Here is a 22,508-nt window from a genome sequence, read left to right on the forward strand (position 1 = left end):
GAGATAAGCATCCTCTTCATTTGTGAAGGACAATCACATTTCAAGTTCCTGTGCATGCACTGAAACCTCTTTCTTCTGTTGGTATTTACCACTTGCCCTGTGCCATCATTTAGCTTGCTGGCAGAGAGAAATTACCCTTAATACCCAGAATGGAGTCTTCTGCTTGGAGATCAATAAACAGCAAACTGGAAACATGGATTTAGACCAATACACTATTAGTTCTCTGGTAAATTCTCTCCACACAGGATGGCAGAAGCACAGTTATTACCCCATCATTACCGCTGTGCCCCCACCCAGCCATTACAAAGCTACTGGTATGACAATGGCTGGTGACACCAAGTGCCATCACATACCGGTAGGGCTTCTAAGTGCTCCCTTGGGAAGGCAACTGCCCACTTGCACGAGAGTCCTGGTTTATTACTGCTTCCTCACCCTTGTTTTATTTCTCTCTAAAGCACCACTTCAGCCTTTAGAACAAACAAGCAGATTTTTAAAATAGCCAGTGCACTTTGCCCTCACCCACTGGCTGTCATTTTATATGAGGTAAACTTTGCAGATCTTCAGTCATTTCCTCAGAGAAGACGTAATTCCTGCTTTCAAATCTTTCCTGGCTTTTCACTGGCCTTATGGCGGCCTGGACAAAAATGCTTCCAGCCCTGCGGCCTTACAGCAGAACAGGGGTTGGGCAGGGAGGGTGAAGCTGTTTGTACGGGAGGAGCTACCTGGCACACAGGGAAAAACAAAGCTGCCTCCCCCACCATTACCTTGGATGGAGCCAGTGACATTTTCATGGGACAGGCCCCATACTGCCTGTATTGTGCTTTAAGGGGATGTGACCCTGCGCCCTCCCCCTGCCACCACAGGCCCCGTGGTTTCCTCAGCCTGTTCCATACTTCATCTCCGCAATTTGGATTTTGGTCTCTGCTACCTCCCAGTCACCTCAGCCAATCGCGCCCACCAGGACCTGAGCAGTCTGGCCTCAGATCACCTTCTTTTGGTGCACAGTGGGTCGCGGGCACTGGCAAAGCGCAGCTGCCATCTTAGCCAAAGCCACGGCTCTCCCTGTGCAGACACATGCGGTGCCCTGCTCTAAAGGTGTTGCTGTCCCAGTCACTTCTAGCAGCCCACTGCAGGGAGGTCCTGCCCTGCTGGCCCTGAAAGCATCAATGCTTTCGAAGCATCAGTGTATTAACAGCCAAAAAAAACAGCTTGTCTCAACCTTGCACCTAAACCAAGCTTATGGATGAATACAGCTCTCAAGGACAAAAACTGCACAAGCTAGAAAATGCAGGGTCTTCCCACAGGAACGCTGTTACCCCATTTGGCTGTAGAAGCTCTGTCCATTTTTCATCGTCTCTGTTGTGCTGCCTCTACTTCCCCCTTCAAAAAACCAAGGCACCACGCAGCAGGACTGAGGCAGTAGTAGAGACAGCCAGGGGCCCCTGAAACTTGCTCCTCATCTGTTCTGCTCTCACGGCTGTAAGCACCCCAGGAACAGGAGGTGAAGCCCCACCTTGAGCCCCCAGCAGCCGTGTGTTGCCTCCACAACCCCCAGCCATAAGCACCTCGCTCCTCTTTCTGTGCCTCAGCCAAGGCTGAGCTGGCAGACAGGAGGAGTTACTTCCTCCTGGCTCTGAAGGTCAAATATCAAAACAGAATGATGTAATGAGTATTTCCACATTAGAGAGACAATCATGCTTTTTTTTTTAGGAATTAAAAAAGTGTTTCTAATCAAAGAAAAAATTATTAGATTTTTTAAGAAGCCCAAAAATTTAAAAAATACAGAGGCACAATTAGTTTTTTTCCCCCATTTTGGTGTTGGCTGAATGCTATTTGTACTGTGCCATTTAGAAGATCAAGCAGAAAAAATAAATCACTTTCACTGTTTTGAAAGTTCAAAACAATAAAGCCTTTTAAAACATCAGAATATTCTGATTTCTTTTCTAATGAATAATTCTGCATCAGTTGAATAGTTTGGCATAGATTTTTAAAGCATCAGCTTTTGCAGAAATGGAAATCTGACTTTTTTTTAAATGTTCTGACAAAAAAAGTTCACTTGTCAGCGGAGAACACTGCTCTCAGAACTGCAGTATGTACTGTCCTTCTTTATAGGATCTCCCTACTATACATTTTAGATCATACGCACTTCGGAGACTAATGAAAAATTGGAATACTGTTTTCAAAGACTGTTTCACAGGGACTTACCTTTTGCTAGAAATGAACTTCATAAATTTTGAACCTCACATAGGCATCAGCCACATAGGGAGGGATGCAGTGAAGCCCCTAAAAATGCAAGATGATGCCTGAGAGCAAATGCAAGCACCAAATTGATATTCCAGTACTGTACCAAAAGTGTCCCCTCTCTCATGAGGTGTTAACCCAACTTTGGCCACTTAAGACTGTAAGAGATGCTTTGCACAAAATGGTTCTGAACCATGGGCTCCTAAACAAATTCCAGTTGTGTCTTACTGTGTTCTGCTTTTCTATAAACCCCCCAAAATCATTTTAATTCTTTGTCCTAAATGGCTTACGATGCTTCTAAGTGATCTTTCATAATTGCTATGGTTCCTCTTAGCTGTGCTCCAGAGGGAAGATAACCAATTCTTGTATATTTTTAGTGTAAATCAAGAGTAATTCCCTTGAAGTCAAGAGTGCATAAAAGCAAAGTGAGAAGACAATTAAGTCCTGCTGTTTTCAAAGTGCTTTGGAATCTTTGGGAATAGGAAGGTGCTATATAAATCTAAGATATTATTATATTATTTATTAGTGTATAATAAATCCATGTAGCACAGTAACACATGTACAAAGTTTAAATACTAGACACAGGTCAGCAGGTTCTCCATATGTCTATTTTCTCTCTCCCTGGAGAGCTATGCCTTGTATAACGAGAAATGAGTAGCAAAATAAAAATGTGTAAGGGCCAATAAAAACAAGCTGGTTTTTAGCCCTTATAACTGAACAGTTTGTTTCAATAGCATCTTCACGTAATACTTCAATTTTTTCTTGCTTCACAAGTCCACAGAGTAATGATGGACTACAACAGAAAGCTTCAGTGCTAATTTCAGAATGCCTGAGTCAGCCACTTATCTTCATTTATCCTCTTCTGCGGGAATCTTGTTTAAAAACAAAACAAAAACCACTGCAAATTCATAATCCTAAAATAAATAGATCCCCCCACCCTCTCCGAGTTTTGCTGGAAATTAAACTATGTCACACTATCTTCCTGCAATTTCTTATTACTGCCTTTATCCCTAGCTACAGTTAGTGCCAGTAGTCATATTGGTCTTATTGTTAAAGCACTAACAGCTCATATTTAGCAACTAAACTATGATTTATTTAAAGATTACAGCATGCCAAGCACAACAGACCTTTCCTTTCACAGTAGCTTGCAGCTTGTTGTCTGTCCCTGTGGTATCAAGTCTTGTTTTCCAGTGTGGAAACCTACTCGTTAACTTTGTTTTCTTACAGAATAATCGTCATGCAGCCCAGGACTTCCCACGTGTTCTTTAAGTGGCAGCAGGCACAATGGGTACACCTGCCTGCCATCCCCTAGGAGGGCCGTAAGCCTTCCATCATGATGCACGGAGACTTGTTGAGCTCTGAATGTCTCAAAGACTGAAGGTTTCAAAATTTCCTGACTCTCTTGATGTCCTCCACCAGACTCACGCCACTATGCCAATATCTTCCTCATGTGGAGGCACAGTGCTCTGTGCTTCATTAAGGCAATTTACTCTAATGACCTTTGTCATTCAAATAGCCACAAATGGCATCATGAGTGCCAGGCCCTGATGCATGGACAAGACAGCGCAGGCATCCCAGCTTTCTAGGGGATGCAGGCACCAAACCAAACAAATGTAAAGGTAAAACTGATGTGCAGAGGCTGCAAGACACACAAATGATTCACCTCATATAACAAAAGGGTCAGAATCTGTCTCCCTGTTTGGAACAGTCTGGAATCGATGAATCTTTGGCCTGTTACTATATTCAGGAGAGCCAAGTAACTGCTGGGATATTTCTTCCCTGTGCCCTGCACTTCTGCATGTCTTAATATTAGCTGTGCTTTCTGGAAATAGCTTCCATTTTGTATTCTGTTCAGATAACAGCAGAGCAGAGCAGAGGAGACATATGCTGTGCTGACAGGAAAGAGATTGTTGGAGCTGCTCTCAAAGCTGGAAAAGAAAATAAAAGCAGCAGAAGAGGAATATGTTCCCCTCAGAGGAGTTCGTCCCCTTAGAGCATGAACAGATATGTACTATTCTTGGTTATGATTTGTTCCTCACTTGAAATCAAGCACAAGTTTTGTACTGCTGCCCATCACTGTGCTATCTCATCCCCTGACTCTCCACATGGAAGCAGCTTTCAGAGCAGTGACTCCACTGGAGATCTTTCCCATTTGAATCTGTCCAGCCTGCATTTTGTGCATGAATGAAAAAGCTGTCGATGTCTACATCAGTCTCTAAAATTTTCTGATCTCTCCTGTGTGATATGTCATTGGGCAGCTTCTTCCAAATAGGAATGGTTTTCTCCTCCTCTCCTCCCCACAGCACATACTGCTACGCAATTCTGCTCGGGGTTCAGAGCAGCTGGCATCTCAGTGGCACCAGGCCATTAAAATCTCTGATCAAATCTGTATTGTAAAGTGATGGCCAAGTACAACACGGGCAAATTGTCATCACCACCTTTCTACCAAGGAACTACCAACATGTTCCAGATATCTTGAATGTTGCATAAGAAGAACCTGGAAATGAGTCAAAGGATGGATCACCGCACTTTAAGTCTGCAAAGTTTGAGCCAATGGCCATCACATGAAAATGATAATAAAACACAGAAGCATGCTGGCATTAACAGAAATGTGTTCAGAGGGGTTTGAATCAGGCCCAAGGTGAACTCTACAGTGCATCCAGCCTCAAGGTGACCTCTCCAAGTTTCCTCTTGTTTTGTGTTTGTTTTTATTTGATTACAGAAAATTGAGCCACAAATATTCCTGGGTTAAAAAAAGCATCTGCATCAGATTTGGCTAGCAGAAATAAAAAGGGAATTGAAATTTGAACTGTTTTAAATATCACATTTTATGATATATGGTCTCCGACAACACATTGTCTTTCTGTGGAGTCTTCTGTGTGTGGTCCTTAAATCCCTTTTCATAAATAAAGCCATCTGTCTCTTTTGAACTATAGTAGCTCTAATTTAAAAAGTCAGTATTTGCCAATGTCTACAACTCATTAGCTCCAAAGCTGTGAAAAACTTGCATATCTGATGCACCATTCAGCAGCGTCTGGCAATTGCTGTGTTTTTAAAATTATGCCCATTAGTTGTAAACACCCGTTTTTATGAAAGATGCATTGAGCCATAGATGTAAGATTAAGAAAAAGAGCCTAGCACTCAACCTCCTGTCCTCTAATGAAAAAAAATCACACTTGGGGATCTACCTGGATATAAGTGCTGTGACAGATAAATATTTAGTTTATTTCTATGCATGTGGTTAGCTTCCCTTACAATAAAGAGATAAAGGGACAGAGAGAATAATTCTGAATAAGAGAGAGATTTGCCTCTGAATAGACCTCATTACCAGGATTTCTGGGGGCATCCCAGGTTCTGTAAGAGAGGGCTCTGAAAGAGCTGGGTGGTTGTCCGCAGGAAGACTGGCAGATGGAGGACAAAAGAAAACATCCATCTGGGAACAATGTTTTTCCCATCAAGATGCATTTCTCCAACAATACCTTCTCCACAAAACCTTATGATGCTTAGTTGCCAAGATCAAAACCGGTAAGTACGTTTCGATGACAGAAATATTCTCTGGTGTAAGATTTTCTGAGGTGCTGAAGCACTTTGCTGCCTCACCAGCAATTCCCCAGGACAAAGCAGAGTGCCTTCTCTCCGCCTGCTCACCTGGCCCTTTGAAGTAAAGCAACAATCCAATCTGCATTTCTTTGAACCAAAGTAGCCGTGCAAAGAGGATCGCAAGGCTAATGCTTTTGTGGACTAGAAAAGATGATGGAAAATTAGAAAAAAAAAAAAAAAAAGGTGGGAGGAAAAAGCATATAGTGTATCCAACTATTTAAATATACTACTTGTATAGGAGAGCTCTTCTAAAATCGGATTCCAGCAACATGACCCTGCAACAAAAATTCACAAGGCCTTGCACACTTACAACTTAGAAGCAAGTTTTAAAAACCTTTGGTAAGAGAAAATAATTCCAAACCTTCCTCCTGGGTACGTGGGAGCCAGGAGGTCTGTGTTTTGATGTGTTTCAACAAACACAGAGCAGATTCCCAGTGAGATTAACAAAAATTAAACATATTCATGAGTGGTTTGTTGAGCTGGACTTTGTTACAGGAGATTTTAGAGAAATCACTTGTTACTTCTTAACTCCTCAAACATCTGCAACTTGGAACTGATGCTGATATATGACAGTATCGTGCCTCCCACGGAGAGGTCCAAGGTATAAATAGCATTTCTTTCACCTCTTCTGAAATCTTCAAAGGAATTTCTTAAGAAGAAAATAAACTTGCTCTAAACAGGGATAAGCCCCACAGCCAAAGCCTACTGGAGGAAAAAGAAAGACCCTCCTTGATTTCAAAGGGCTTTGAATGATACCCTGAATGTGCTTCTGAAGGCTCTCTGAAGACATGGAGTATCATGAAAGGGGGTGCGTGTGTGTGCCTGTGGAGGAAGGGGATTAACTATCGGCTCCATCTAAATAGACAACCAGGCAATCCTGAACAGGCCTTGTGGAGGCTCGGGGGCTTAAGGCAATCCTTATCATACAGCAAAGATGCAGCTGGGCAGGCAGAGATGCTCCTACCTTGGAGAACAGCAGCTTTTAGTGGAGGAGAAAGACGTTCAAAACGGTCTCCCTCCTTAACCTCCTTTCCCTTATTACTCTCTGTCTTCCAATTCTCTCTAACACTTTATTTATTTATTGGTAGCAGATTCCTTTTCTCGCCATGAAACAAAGTTTTTTTATAAAGAAATCTGGGATAGAAAAAGCAAGTGCATGCCACCTGCTTCCTCAATGACCTATCCTGCTTCCAGGGCTGACCACATATGTAATGAGAGACTTCTCAGAAAGGAAGGAACGCATTGCAAAAGGTTACAAACCTCCATTTGGCACTAAAATTCTGGGCTAGATCTTCTGAATATGGGGCCAGCAAAATTACTTTCCTCGCACTGGGTAAAATACTGACGTGAGTTGAGACAAACCTCCTTGAAAACAAATTGTACACCCTGATTTTAGAGGGCTGCAGTGAGACTTCCCCTGGCCAAAGCACCCCCATGTTACAGCCGCACAGGCTGGCTCGTGCAGAAATGGAGGAATGCACTTGGAGGACTTCACTGAGGGTGTAGCAGGGTTACAGATGTCAACTGGTGGGATTGTTGCTTGCTGGAGGGTTTAAAAGCAGAATACAAGAAAGCAAGGAAGCGTCAGAGACAGCTATAAAAATACCATGGGAGGGAGACCTCAAAAACACTAAAAGGGAGTCTGGTACTGTGGGGATTCAGTCTCAGGTAATCACTGAATCACCAAATTGTAGGGGTTGGAAGGGACCTCAAGAGATGATCAGGTCCAACACCCCTGTCAAATCAGGTTCCAAACCACCAGATTCTTCTGTGATCAAAATTACTATTACAAATAAGAATTCAAGGGTCGGCTTGTTCCAAGGCAACCACCTCAAAGTCAAAGAAGAGGGAAACGAGTTTGTAAAAAGCATATTTTTTTCCCATTAGATTTGGCAAAATCTTTTCAGCTGGCATTGCTGTTAGCAAGGGAAAAGATGAGGTGTGGATGAGCCTACCTGCTGCTGAAGCCACAAGTCCAGGATAGGGAATGGAAGTACCACGTACCCATCACTCACAGCACAACAGCAAGGAAGGGGTGGCTCGGAGTGCCTGCCTGCGCTGTGCCTCTCCTGTAGGCACAGGCATTTCTCTCTCCAGGGCTATTAATAGAGCACCTTTTCAAAGACAGAGAATTCTCTTCAGAAATAGGGAGATAATGAGCCTGTATCCACTCAACGTTGTATTTAGATAGAAAAACAAAACATATAACGCTGTCAAGATTTATAGCAAATACATTATAAAGGGCACTAGGACATTTGTATAAAGAACAGAAATGGACCCGCAGTAGAAAACACACTTTACTTTTATGACTTTAACTTTAGGGCATGAAAGACACCTCATTAATGATTAGCGGGATACAGATGAGCCATAACAGTCTATATATCCTTATAAATGATATACAGGGAGAGCTAAAAGACAGCAAACTACACTGTCTGGTGCCAGGCTGCTTTTTCCCTCATCACCTCTTTCTTTCTCAGTCTTCCAGCTCCAATAAGGCAATTAAAGCTTAAATTGACCAACCGTGTATTAACTTAATCAAACAACTAGCCACTTGTGGTGGGTGGCATGGACTGGACAGGAGCATGACAGCAACACCCAGGGACCTGGAAGGAGCCCAAGGCCCCATGATGGTGCAGCACACACCGTGGTGCTGACACTGGTGCGAGTGCTGCCAGCGGCCCATTGGCATGGTGCCGGCTCGTCCCTCGGGAAGGATCCCCCCTCAGCCAGCTTGCAGCCACCTGCCTGGTTTTGCTCCTTATCTCTAAGACTTAACTGATGTCCGATGAGATGTTCTGCTGCAAAGCAAGGTCCTGCCGCTGCAGGAAAAGAAGGTGAACCTTCTGCTGAAAAGAAGCTTTTATGCTTTCTATAAATGTTTTAATTTGGGGTTTTTGCTCCTGTTCCTCTCCTTCTTTCCTAATTTCCAGTGCAGAAGAAGTAACTCTATTTATGGCAGTCTAAACCACTGCCTGTATTTGCCAGCAGGAGCCAGCTAAGCACACACGTACGGCCAGTTATTGCTGACAGACAAGTGACGTAATTAACTCATTAAGTCACAGTAACTCGGTATCTTTGGATCATTTGATTTTATGCTAAAAGACTACCCATTCATCAACGAATTTACCTCCTTGTGGACAGGAAGGAAGGGAAGGAAGGGGGCGGACAATAAGGCAGAGCAAAATTAAGTGACTCGCTCAAGGTCATAAGAAACCTGCAGGACCGGCACAGCTGAGCTCAGTGTTGGACACCAGCTCAGAGACTTAGTGCCAAGAAAACGCCGCCTCTAATAATCAGACAACCATGCATTTCACATCAGGTGGCAAACCACCAGTTTCCCTTCAAGACAGGGAAAAAGGTGGTGCTAACTATGGGCCCTAGCTGCAGCTCAAACCTTGGCTAACCCCTCCAGAACGGGGCTCACAGAAAGTCTCTGATTTCTTTGCGGTGATCTCTGCCTCCAGCAGAGCAGCTGGAGTAGGAACGAGTCTCGTACTCACTCTAAAGCTGTGATAAAGTGGGAGGAGAGCAACCAAGTGCTTGCCACCTGCTGTGGGGCACTGACTGGAGAAATCCCATCCCCAGGCGCATCGCCGCAGGCTCTTCCATCCTTCTCCCTGCTCACGGTACTTCTGATGCAGAGGTTCTCCAGGCACAGCTGAGCACAATGGGGGTCAAACCCATGGCAGGGATGGACAAAAAAACAAGGGGTCAAAATGAAAGCAAATTTGTTAAGTATATTCTTGACTTACACAGCAATTAATTTTACCAGAGGAAAAAAAACAAAATCTTTCCAACCATGGCAGCTCAAAGTGGAGAAGCAGAGCCTACACCATGCATCAATCTCCAGGTGTGTGTTTTAGGGGGGTCCTGCAACTATTAACCAAGTTAAAGCAGTCCTGAGGCTGCTGTAACGCAATGCAGCTCTAACAATGCAACGAGGCATCTGGAAAACCTCGCAATCCTGCATTGCCTTCTGCAGTTTCTTTGGCCTGCAGATGACGGACAGGCTCCCAAACTAAGGTCAATGGCTCCCCAGGGCTTCTCGAAAGCTGCTGTTGCACAGGCACCTTTTGATTTTGGAGCTGAATTCTCCATTGCCTTGCTGCGTAATTCTCTCTTTATGGAGTTTTTACCTTGGGGGAAACGGGTTTTATTGCAAAGTCAAAAGGTAATTTTTGCATAGACTCCATTACCTGTTTATAATTAAAACCATAAAATCCCTTTGTAGGAGGCTTAATAACTTCCCCCCACACCAAAAGAGCTTTTCATAAAAAAGACTCATTAAAAGTACTCACAGCTAATGCTGTAAAATGAGGAGAAATATGTAAAATTATTGGGATTTATTTCCCCATTACAAAAAAAAAGGTGGTTTTCCCCCATTCATTTTTGTAGCTCAAAGCGATACAAAAATGGCAGCCAACCTTAGCCTTTCTGGCCCTCCTCCCTCCCTTTTCCCTCTTCCAGGAGATTGTGTGCCCACCTTTGGGACTTAGCAGCACCAAGAGAAGCAGCAGTGATACCTGGCCATGAGACAGCTCTGGGAGGCCCAAGGCCAGCTGTTCCTACCAGCTCCATGTCTGGTTCACTTGTCTTGATCTCACTCCATTCCCAAGCACGGCAGGGCAACGTGAGCAGCGTGCACAATTCCTCTGAAGCTTTTTGTCATTTGGGACCCATGCAACTGAAAGATGGTTTTGATTTCTGAAGGCTATTAACATTTATATACATATATATATATTTGAAGGGCTTTAAAATATATGGATGTAGAGTAGAACTGCGTGTTTTATTTTGTGGTAACAATTGTCTAGGAATATGGATGTGGAGGGTTACCTCAGCTTGGCTATCAACTGATCACGTGCTGAGCAGCAGACCTCAAGTGACCCCAATAGTGTGCACGCTCCTTCGTCACTTAGGTAAGCCCACAGTCCAAGCAGTGCGTCGGCACAGAGACAGCTTCAGAGCCTTTCCTGATGGCCTCTGACTGCACTGCAGCTGCGATCCAGGATCTGTTCATCTGGGCAGCAGAACAAAAGCTGGAGCATTGTGCATTTTCTCCAGGACAGACAGCCGACTGGTCATGGAGCAGATCACACTCCAGACATCCTCAAGCTGCATCTGAGCAAGATTCTTGCTTGTTGTGTGACTAAGAGATGCTGCCCTATCAGCCACACGCAAGTGTTAGCAGCCTCCAGCTCCCCAGGTCTGCTGGAGCAAGGCAGCACAGCCCCACTACCAAAGGCATTTCCAAATCAGTTTACAGTGGGATGAAAAAGAAGCACAAAGATGAGAAAGTTGGTAATGTGCAAGAAATACCTCTAATAGTCAAAGCTTTTATGGTTGTAATATTAAGTAAAAAATATTTTAGAGTACAGGAATTAGAAAAACAAACAAACAAAACATAACAATTTGATTACACTCTCACTCTGAACTGGTCCTGGGCTAGTCATTGTCCTCGGAGAGCTTTGTTGGTCTTCTTCCATCTTTGAAGAATAAAAAACATACAAGGAAAAATACAACAACAAAAAAACTTTTAAAACTACATGGCAAAAATAAATCCAAACCAAATATCAAGCAAGGTTTCTAAAAAGTTATGGGTATCATACAAGCAGTTTGAGCTGCATGGATTCATGACCCACAGGCATCTCAAGCAGAGACCAAACAAGCCCTACCCTACAACTATCTTCATGTTTTCTGTTCCATTGTCCCTTCAAACGACCTTATCTCCAGCTCAGATTTCCAGCCCGTGTTTATTCTTTTTCCCTTGCCCTAAGTAACATGTCCTCATCATCAGGAGCACTTGATAATGTCACCTTGGCAGCAAATTATGTAGCCAAATGAGCTAGAATTGGATAACTTAAGTGCTAGCACAGCAGAGGCCTGTCCCTGCTCATGCCAAGTTCATGGGTTAATAGGCAAGTGTCATCGCCCTACCCTCCTGCACAGGAAAGTGGATCTATTCGAGCCCAGGAAAGTCCAGACCCTTGGGAGCCTGGCATAAGACGTATATTGCCTTTAGCAGAAGCAGAATGAGCAGAGACTGTCTGAACTCAGGAAGTTTGGAAGCATTATTTGGAGAAAAACAAGCTCTGAATTTTGCCTCCACTCACAGGTTAATGACTACATAGCCTTGTTTAACTACAGAATCGTTGCGTCTTTTTCCATCCCTCCTGGCTAATCACTGATTTTTTTTTTTTTAATTGCCTTCCTTATTTGCAATCATGTCTCTAATATCTCTATTTTCTTTTTTTTTCTTCTTGTAAGTCCTTTTCAGTCAGAAGTGCTGACTCATGGGGGAACTGAGGTTAAAGAAACTTTATTTATGTCAAAGAAATTGATCCCTGGTAATTTAAAGCCTTCCTGCACCACTATTTATCTTATGCCTCTTACTCCAGGTCTTTGTCTCACATCTGGCCATGGCAGGTGGAAAGCCATGCATCTGTCAGAACAGCAAAGCTGTCTCATTGCTCATTTTTGGCCTCCTTGACCTTGCTGCTCACCTTACTTTATTAGTGCAGTTCTTTAGAACTTATGACAAAGCGAAATATTCCCCCCTTGATGCCCTCCCTCGTTTAGTCTAGTAGCACTTCAAATGTCTTTTTCAAGTTATAGCAACCTTTCACCTCCCTCTGCCACCTTTTCCCCCTTTTTTTTTTCCAGGTGACACTTGAAGCCCACCTCTTGCCTTTTAGATTCATCCCGATGTCACTTTGGCATACAAATAGCTGTTTTTATGTTAATCCCACTGATTTTTTCCTTCCCTCGTGGGCTGAGTTACTTCTAAAGTCCTTGTAACCCATCTTCATCCCTGTGGTAGAGAAGCAAACAGGACTTACTTCACCACTCGAGACTCCTTTGTAAAGGACCGCCGACCATGACTGAGGGTTTCTTCATTTTGTGCTGTCCTCCTCGATCTCAAGGAGTTTCTACTCCTTGAATACATGCCCGTTGGCTATCTTTCAAACTTTAAGGCTTTATCTTCATAACCTATGCTACAATGATCCCATCACTCTGCACTCCCGAGGGAAAGTAAGCCAAACCAACAAACTGTGGGCTGGCAGCATCATCCCTTCTTCCCCACAGGACCTCCTTGCTCCAGAATGTCTTAAATGTGATGGGAGAGCAGTGAGCCCATTAATACGGGCAGCCTTGGGGCTGTGCCTGCACGCCCATGTCCCTGAAAGGCAGAAAACCTGTCCCATTTGCTAACTGATGCAGTAAGTCAGCTGCTCCCAAAGCAGCCAGGAGATGCTGCAATGATGGCTGTAAAAAAAAAATGCTTTCTATCTCATTTATCTGTCCCTAGTACAAGAAGGTGCCTCGTAATGTTGGTTTGTAGCCTGATGGTTTTTCTCTATTATTTGTAACTCACTCTTCCAGAACCTTCAATGCAATCAGCCTTGGTGGGTTTCCCCATCAATTTATCTTTCCCTATGGCTTAACTCTCTTGTGTACGCAGACTTTAAAGACTCTGTAGGAGGGACAATGCCCTCCTGTCTGTACCGTACCCAGTTCAACAGGACTGGGATCCAGGTGGGGCTCATCAGCAGCAATGGCGCAATAATGATGAAAAGCCCTCTCCAGCTGCACTTTGGGTCTCAAGCTTTCCTTGGAAGGATCCTGAAGAATTCATAGAGAAATGTGTGACACGTTACATTGCAGTAGTGAAATTTATCAGCTGTACACAACAAAAAAAGCAATCACAGTGAGAGAGAACTAAAAATTAGATGGGGTTAACGGGTCTGGTGATGGGGGGAAGAATCACTCAAAGACATTAAACAAACCAGTCGTGTTACAACATCGCTTTTGCTGCAAGTTATTTGTAGTTAGGGTGTTTATACTTGTTTCTAAAGAAAAGGACATTAAAGTTAATAGAATACAGTAAACACTAGAGGAAAGTCTGAAACTATTTGAAACGCTACGCAGCTGCTGTTATTATTTATGGGAGAAAGTCCAGCTTGCGGATGGGAATTCAGAAACTTTTAGTTATGAGCCTGGCTTCAGAGATCTGCCCCTGCACCAAGGGAGCTGGGAAAACTCACACACACGTGGCTCAGCTCAGCTGCAGGCAAGCACTAAGGATGGACTTCACTCATCAAATGCACGAGGTACCACCACGTTCAATAAAGCTGATATATCATTTACAAGATGCTGTGAGATAGAATATGCAGTAATCACAACCAAAGCACAGCAAAAGAGAGACAGGACAGGTATAAAAAATTGCAGACATATTAGCAATTTGTCATAGACAAGGAGTTTACCAAAGTTGGAAGAAATGGAACAACGTGCACTTTCTGTGGCTTCAAACCAAGTCAGACGTTGAGCTCTCCATTCCAATTTCAGGGAACTAAATAGCAGTGATAATTGATGAACAGCACTGAGACGTCTTCCCATGCCTTTCAGTCCCTGATTCTATCTTTCTGGTAGGAGAAAATTTCCCCAACAAACAGTTTATCGATTGTCTGTTACACATTTTTTTCCTCAGAAATTGTTAGAATGCCATCCAGACAGCAGACAAGATCCTAAACTGGAAATTGAACTAGGGAAGAAAGATCGCTGACTGCTGCAGCGTTGGGTCTGACATTCAAGAATCCAGACCCAGTTGTTACCTCAAGAGCCAATGATCCACACCACGACATTTCACCTTGCTGCCTTTCCCCACTCCTAACAGCAAAGTAACAACAATGCCAGCCTCCATATTCCACAGCCTTTGCTATGAAGAGTGCCTAAACCAGAAAGGACCGCATTTGGGGATTGCAGAAGTGACTGCAATACAAAACAATAAATAATAATAACAGGCAAAGGGTGTTGTAAGTTCTGTATCGTGCACTCTGCCTCCTGTCTTGGATGGCTCCATATTTTCATTTTTTGAGTTTTGTTGTCGGACCCTTGCAGTCTGCAGCAATATTTATTTCTCCCTCCATAAAATGCCTTCACGTAGCACTAAATGATGCTCAGCAACGTGAACAAGTAAGCCAATAAAAGTGTCAGTAAAAGACGTGCAGGTACCGAAACACAAACTTAGGGTGATTTTGTTATTATTATTATTTTTGAAAGACTAAGCACTAACATCTACTAAGTTTTACACAGTGTGGATTGGTGCTCTTAAACTTAGTAACACCAGCTACTAAATTGCACTTAAGCCACAACTGCTTTCCAAAAAAGCCTGCTTGTGATGGGTTCTGCCCAGACACGTCCTTCCTGCCCCCCTCAGTGTGTGGGGAGGGAGATTCCTTGGCCACTACCCCGGTGGTCACACACGGCTGAAAATCTGCCCCCTTGCACATCTCAGCCCGAGCCCAGCACCATAAGGCCACGCCACTTTCATCCCAGCCTTGCACCCCAGTGCAGCACCTTGTTACTTTTGTCCTTTAAAAAGAACACCCTCAAAATGAGTAGGAACCATCTCGTTTTTCCGCACAAAGGAAGGTGAAAGCCCAGAACAAACAGCTTCCAACAGGATCCCCAACCACCCCGGCGTGCGCAGGGCGATGTGCATACAAATGGTGCCTAATTAACTGCTTAAGGACAGATTAGTTGCCATATGGTGCCAAGAATGATGGGTGTGCTTCCAGCGCGGAATTGACAACAAATATGCCATCTGATGAAGCACACCGCCGGGAAGATGAGCTGCCTGCACCCCGGGGAGCAGAGGGGAGGCGGGCACGTGGTGAGGTTTTCAGAGCTGCTGTGGCCGAGCACGAGGCGAGGGAGCAGGGGACTGCAGGCACCCGGGTGCTGAGGCTTCAGCTGCTTGTGCCTAACGCTGCCCCAACCACCTAGGTCTGAGAGTTGTCAGCAGTGACCGTGTGGCGAGAGGTTCTGCTCTGCTCTTGTCTCAGTGGCAATTACGCCGCACCCCGCAGTAGTTCAGGGACTAAGACACCAGCTAAGGAGGCCAAGAGGGAGGAAGAGATGGGTCTGCGTACTGACCTATTTCTCCGCCCAAGCCAGATGCCTCTCACAAAGGAAGTCTTCCAGTTTGAATACCGGAAAGGGAAGGGATGCCCTTGGCTTCCATCCCTGGGGCAGGAGCCTGCCCTCGAAGCCCCACCTCACCCTGCAGTGCCCTTTGCTGCATGAAGGCTGACCTGGGACAAGTAACGTTGTTCTGCAGCTCAGAAACATGATGGGCTCAGTAAGGGTTCAGCCACACAGCACGGACGGTGTCTGGGCAGAAGGAAGAAAGGATGGGGAAGGATCACACCTCTGAGCTGTGACAAGCCGTTTCATCAGCTCAGCCGCCTTCTTCAGCAGTGCCTTACCCTGCACGTGTTAATCAGGAGAAATCGTTTAATCTTTCTTACCTCCTTTTTCTCTAAAATGGGTTATTGATATATCCCAGCCTCGCACGGTTTGGCATGGATAAATCCATAACCAGCACTCTGTTGTCATGGTTATGGGACTCTCCGAACGGGTGTGTGCGAGAAAGAAATGCAAACTGTAATTCATACAGATCCTCTCTTTCTAAAATCCCAAATTGCATCAGTTGAAGTTGAAGCAAAGTCCCTGCAAATCAATGCTAAGGCTCCACTGTAGTGCAGATCAGCTTGTTGAAGCCTGAGCTCCAATATTTCCCCAGAGCATTCCCAACACCTGCTGAAACTGACAGCCCTGAAAGCAAGAAGGACCCTGCCCCCAATGTTGGAGCAGCAGATTATTCTGCAAGCATTATACTACTGAAAATGGTGTTGTAATGAAGAGTAGCTGACAAAACAGTCACTGTGAGCACCAGAAGTTCAAGAGACCCTGTGCTTTTATAGGAGCAATTTACGCAGGGCTTTGATTACCTCTGAAATGGAACAATCTTGAGTAGGAACTGAGAGCTCTCCTTCTGCTCTTGCTTGGACCGCAGTAGGAGCTGGAAAACCGAGGAGATGGCTTACATGTTAAACTGAAGCAAAAGGAAGGACCCTCCCGCCTTCACAGAGTCTGTTCACCTCCTCCTCCCAGCACAGCTTTAAACACCTGCCTGCAGCCTGCACCTCATGCCACTCCCCTGCATACACAAAGTGACATGGCAAGCGGTGTACAAACGCCCATCTGCCTCCTACTGCCATGCAGCACTCGAAAAATAAGAAAGAACAAATACCAACAACACTGATGATGCAAAAAGACACGATAACACCGGATAAAAATCCCTGATGCTGAAAGTGGACTACAACCCACTGAGATCTCCAGCTTTGGCACAGCTCTGGAAATCTGAACTACAGAAGCCTGAGGAGCTAAGAGCTGAGAATTGCTAGGCTAGACGAAAAATCTACTTTAGTGCAGAAAATGTTAAAGCAACTTCTAAACCACAGCCGGGAGGCACCTAACTACTGCATTGCAATGGGCCATTGAGCATCACAGCAGCCCCAAAAGGAAAGTAGCTGGAGCGCAGAGAGGAAAATGGAAAGGGGCAGAGAGAACTGCAAGGTAAGAGACTTGCTCCTGCAGAAGACATAGCACACAGACACACAGCGTGCCTCTTCAGCAGAAAGCCACCTGCCCTGACCATCAATCCAGCCTTTCAGAGCCCCACCGCTCTGTGCAGACGCTGCATGGTCGGGAGCAGGTTGGGAGTCAGCCCTCCACGTGCCGTGTGTCACGACTCAATTATCGGCACTAAATGCGGGTTCCACTTTGTCACCGCTGGGATCACGTTGTGGGTTTTAAGTAGACAGAAGCACTAACAGACTGAACTCCATCAAGTAGTATACTAGTCTCAAATAACTTCAAAATTATTGAAGTCAGGCATACGATTAGCTCCAGAGGCAGGCAAAAAAAAGTTATTACAAGATCAGCAAAATCCCACAAAACTGCCGCTTTTTATTCAAACGCAACTCTATCAAAACGCTTCACACAGCAGACTGGATGCCATTTACAACACTTCACTGAGAGAAACAACGAACATGTTTTTTAGAAGATAAGGCTTTTCACACTCTTCTTTATTATCATTACACTAATTATTCTGGGATAGTCATTCCTTTCTTGTTCAAGAAACATGGAAAATTCAGAAAGAAAATGCAGTACAGTATTCCCCCCTCCCTCATCCCTTTCCTTCTGAGAGAATGGTTAAAGGCTCTCTCTTAGGACTCTAAAAGTAAGACACTAAATACAGTCAGACAAGAGATTGTCACTTATATTCAGTGTTTTTACAAAATCCAGTAATTTATAGAAAAGCAAAGTTCTTCAAAATGACCTTTTAGGTACTAGACATTTTATCTGAAGTGGAAGAAAGAGGAAAAAAATCAAGAGGACTTTCTCATGATAGTATGAAGTGCACTTAGTAAGAGAAAGCTGTTGAAAATACTTATGCTCTATTTTAGGCCTTTCTGCTGTTGCCCATCACCATGGTATCAGAACATCTGAAATGTAAAGCAGGCGAGCGACCTCGGGGTCCCCGTGGGGTTTCTGGCTCTTTCTTGTTTTTGGCAACCACAGAATCCCATGCCAAGTGAGCCCACGTGTGCTTGCTTCCAGTGAGGGTGACAGCATGTAGCATTTTTCTGCAGTGCTACGTATGAGGAAGGACCTACAGCAGTTCTTAAATTGGTCAGAGTTTAGCTTTGTCCATTTACCTCTGGAAGTATTTTCCATAACCAGGCCCTTTTTGGACATGGTACCTACGCTTCAGAGTTTGAAAGTGGCATGTTAGCTTCTCTGAGGCCCATGTAGATGTCTTGAGGTGCAAATACATGATTTACTGTAAATACCTCATTTCGAGGTCTGAATGGGTTAATTTTCTTCTTTTGGTAATTCTGTGAAACTTCTCAAATGGATGTAAATTCATGGCATATACTTTTTAAAGCTTTTTCTTTTACCATAATAAAAACCCAGTCCCTGTCACACTTCTGTGTCTCTCCTAACGTGACAGCCAGGACCATCACTGTCACAAGTTACACGATGTAGCTATTATTACAGCAAACATTACGTCTCAAATGATAGGATTTTGTGGTCATCTGGTTGTGCTGTGCAAAATTCTGTTTAAACAGAGCTAACGATGAAACATTTAGAACCATTACATAATGCGTCAAAGAAATGAAAGAAAAAAGTTATGAAGACCACCAAAAAAAAAAAAGGTGTGGGGGGGAGGTGGGGAGAAGTACCTGAGGACATTCGACATTCTCCAGTGCAGCTCTTACCTACACAGCAGTTCTAATTTCTCCGACAACTCCTACCAAGGCTTGTGGTTAGAGCTGCACAGATGTCCTGAGCTAGACCATCTTATCTGGCTGCATCCACATTGCCACACAGTCCTGGAAACCAAACTTCTGCAGATGAGTTATCCCACCGATTGTAGGGACTGGCGTAATGCACCATCAGCTGTATGCTGGGAATGCAGATATGGTGCTCTGACAAAGCTCGACAGCTGCTTGGTAAATCCATGCAGGCTCCTGCCTTCTCCTCCTTGTAACCCTTCTGCCTGGCCGCAACTGGCAGCGTACAGATCTGCATGCAATTTCCAGGGACTCAGCAAACTAAATTGCTGGCTCAATCCCCCACCAAGAAATCTGGGAAAATTAAATCAGACCGGAGTCCTCTAGGTCATGCACCAAATGTCTCCGTGCTGCCCTGGGAAGAGCTGTGGGCATCACAGAGGTCTCCTACCTGCTGGGCTCAGGGCAGGCAGACTCCAAGTGGTGCAGGGTCAGCACGGGGAGGTGCAGGGGCAGCCCAAGGGGGCTCACCCACCCCATGCAGGGTGCCTGAGGATGGCAGACAATTAGACAGGACAAACACCTCACTTCAGGCCCCCAAGTTTTCTGTTGCACCTCAACTTGTATCTTCTCAGCAGGGCTTTGCACAAGCTTCTTGACAGATCACAGAATTCTTCTTTATCACCCACTCTTAGATACCACTAACACAACACGTAGCAAACAAACACTGTGTCCTCAGAACAAGGCAACAACCAATTACTGTAGTTTATATATTCAGTGAAACTATTAACACACCAGTATTTCAAAAAAAAACCGAAACCTTCTGAGAGTGCAGGGAGAGTTATACGTAGAATGTTTAGCCTAAGGTTTTTACCATTTTTTGGCACTCCATGCAAAAGTAGTGTCTACTTAAAATAATTGCAAAGCTGGTGTAATTCGTTCGGAATCACCACAAAATAAGTCCGAGTAGAAAGAACTTCAAAAAATTTAGAAAGGAATGAAATCGATGCCTTGAAGACAAATGTAACTGAAAAAAGTGTAAGACAAAATCATTACTCAGGGAAGACAAGTCAAATTATTACTGCTTTGATGCATACAGAAAAGCATCTTGATAACTGCAAGGCAAACCAAGGTGTCGCCATTATTGCTGAAGAATGTGTTATCAGAAGAGAACTTTGTCCCCGCATCCTGGGACCTTGGATAGTGGTGATTTGATTGAGCTGGCCTCAAAAATGGGCGACCACACCTGGACCAGAAAGGCAGAGGAGCTGATGAATGCAGCAGCAAGGGTGCAGCTCTGGAAGAGCTCCCTGAAGGCCGAGCCCTGCAGCTCCACACATCTCCGAGCAGATAACTACAGATCCGGGAAGCTGAGGGGGAGCAGGTATTTCTGCACGTCCAGCCATTACATCAGCTGTGGCATAACAAGTTGATAACAAGGATGTATTTTGAAGACGATAAGGTAAGAAGAGCCTAACACCAAGAGTCAGCTCCACAAAAAAAAAAAAAAAAGTATTTATACGAGACTTATTTCAAAGTTACAAAGAATCTAAAGGGAGATTATAGAGAAGATGGAGAGAGGTTTTTCTCAGAGGTGGACAGGAGGGAAAGGGCAAGAAATAACAGACACAATTTGCAGCAAGAGAAAATATCATTGCATATAAGAAAACATTCACAAAAGTGGTGCAGCACTGGAACTTGGGCCCAAAGAGTCTGTGACATCTCCATTGTGGAGATCTTCAGACCTGGACTGGACAAGGTCTGCAGCAACCTGATCTAACCTTGAAAGTAGCCCTGCTTTAACCAGGAGGTTGGGGGAGACACCTCCAGAAGCCCCTTTCTGACCTAAATTAGTCTGTGAGCTGCTTTGGAAAGGTGGAAGGAAGCAGCCCATCTCATGCATGTGCTTAGATAACCGTAGCTTTTCCTAAGCACGTCCAAGGATACCAGAGCTCCCGGTGGAACTGGACCAGCTCGGACAGAGAAGCCGCCCAGGCTGAAGGAGCTCACACACCCTGTGAGCTCCCAGCATCTTACCTGGCAGTTCAGCTGCCCGTTTCAGGCCCCGTTTTTCCTGCAGCTCCTTCCTCTGATCTGAAACCCCAAGACTCACAGGGGACCCAGCTGCTCTCAACCATGGTGCTGGACTCTGTGCACTGGGAGCCTCCGGAACGGCTGCTGCCCTGGGGACAGGAGGGAAGCTGCCCATTTCTACACAGTAATTCTCATCAGCCATGGAGCTACATCTCTGTTTTAGCACTAGATGTGCTAAGGTGCATCCAAACCTCGTGTCTCGCTGTATATTCAGAGAGCAGGCCATTTTCTGGCATCACCAGTCCCCCTGCCTCTTTACAAAACACTGCTGACAAAATGTTTCCTGTGGTCAAACAGCTGTAAAATGTCTTTAAAAACATCAAGCCATCCATCATACTCACTCCCAAAATAAACGGTAAACTAAAAAATATTCAGTAAAATTAGGTGGCTTTCATTGGTGTGAAACAGTATTATTCAGTATGTCCTGATCCTCAGGGCAGGGGACGGGCAGAGGAGATTTCTCACACCGACACCAAGCTGGAGCGATGCGGAGCAGGACCAGAGCTGTGCCAGTCCAGCAAATCCCCCTCCTGCTGCCCCCGTGCTCCTGCCCAAGCTCCCCCCATCCCTACATGGGAAGGACTCATCTCAGCTGCCTCCTGGCCCCGGTACTGGTGTCCCCTCCCCTGCAGACACAAAAGCCATTTTGAGGCCACTGTTCACTGCCTGAGGTTAGAAGGTATCTGTACACACCTAGCGCTGATTCCCTGTTCATGTGCCCACTGACACCACCGAGGCCACGTTTGGGAGGTTTATCAGACTGACCACAGCTCATCCAGCTTTAGATGATGGTCCTGCTGGAGGTCAGGCAGCAAAGGCGACCCTCATGTCCCCACACCTGCCTTCGGGCTGGGGCTGTGGTGACAACACACACAAGATTCCCCTGCATGCCCACAGATGTCCTCCCACATTGCTACTTGCGTGCCTGATGTAAGGAACTTCCTTGCTGACAAATTCCCAGGAACAGCAGCAAGAGGAGAAGCGGGGATGTGCAGCCTGCAGAGGTTGCACTGCTCTGCATCACCTCTCACTCCCCTGGGCTCCTGGCACTGCTTCAAGTTCTCCAGGCTCCATCGAGGAAATCTGGGCAGAAAGCACATGCCAAGTTTTTAGCTTGGCCCGGCTGACCAGAGCACTCAGGCTCACTTTCCAAGTCTGCTCATTTTTGCAATTTAAACCAGACTCCCGGTGTTGTTCCTGCCCATCTCTTTGTGGCTAAAGACTACAGCCTGCTCTCTGCTCGTCTTTCCAGGTCTATGCCACGACACAGGTGCTCCGGTGGCATATGGTACTGATAAGACTGCGCAAAAGGGATTTGCGTTAAGGAACAAATAGCAAAAACTCCGCAGATAAAGAAAGAAAGAAACCAACCTCCTTCCAGCGGTGGCAGAGAATGGCACGAGGCCGCCGGAGGTGGGGTCTGCCACCTGG

At 45.1% G+C, this 22,508-nt stretch overlaps 1 long non-coding RNA gene across 1 annotated transcript in view; it reads right to left on the bottom strand.

Annotated features, from left to right (window-relative positions):
* The window catches only part of LOC121079252, a 33,176-nt gene extending 12,015 nt beyond the window's left edge, over positions 1–21,161 (bottom strand). Inside the window, exon 1 of the long non-coding RNA XR_005824961.1 lies at positions 21,021–21,161. This is a non-coding gene — a long non-coding RNA (uncharacterized LOC121079252). The remainder of the gene's footprint in view (positions 1–21,020) is intronic.
* Positions 21,162–22,508: the final 1,347 nt, after the last annotated feature.

Source organism: Cygnus olor, chromosome 16, assembly GCF_009769625.2.
Source record: "Cygnus olor isolate bCygOlo1 chromosome 16, bCygOlo1.pri.v2, whole genome shotgun sequence".
In the NCBI taxonomy this organism is placed as follows: Eukaryota; Metazoa; Chordata; class Aves; order Anseriformes; family Anatidae; genus Cygnus; species Cygnus olor.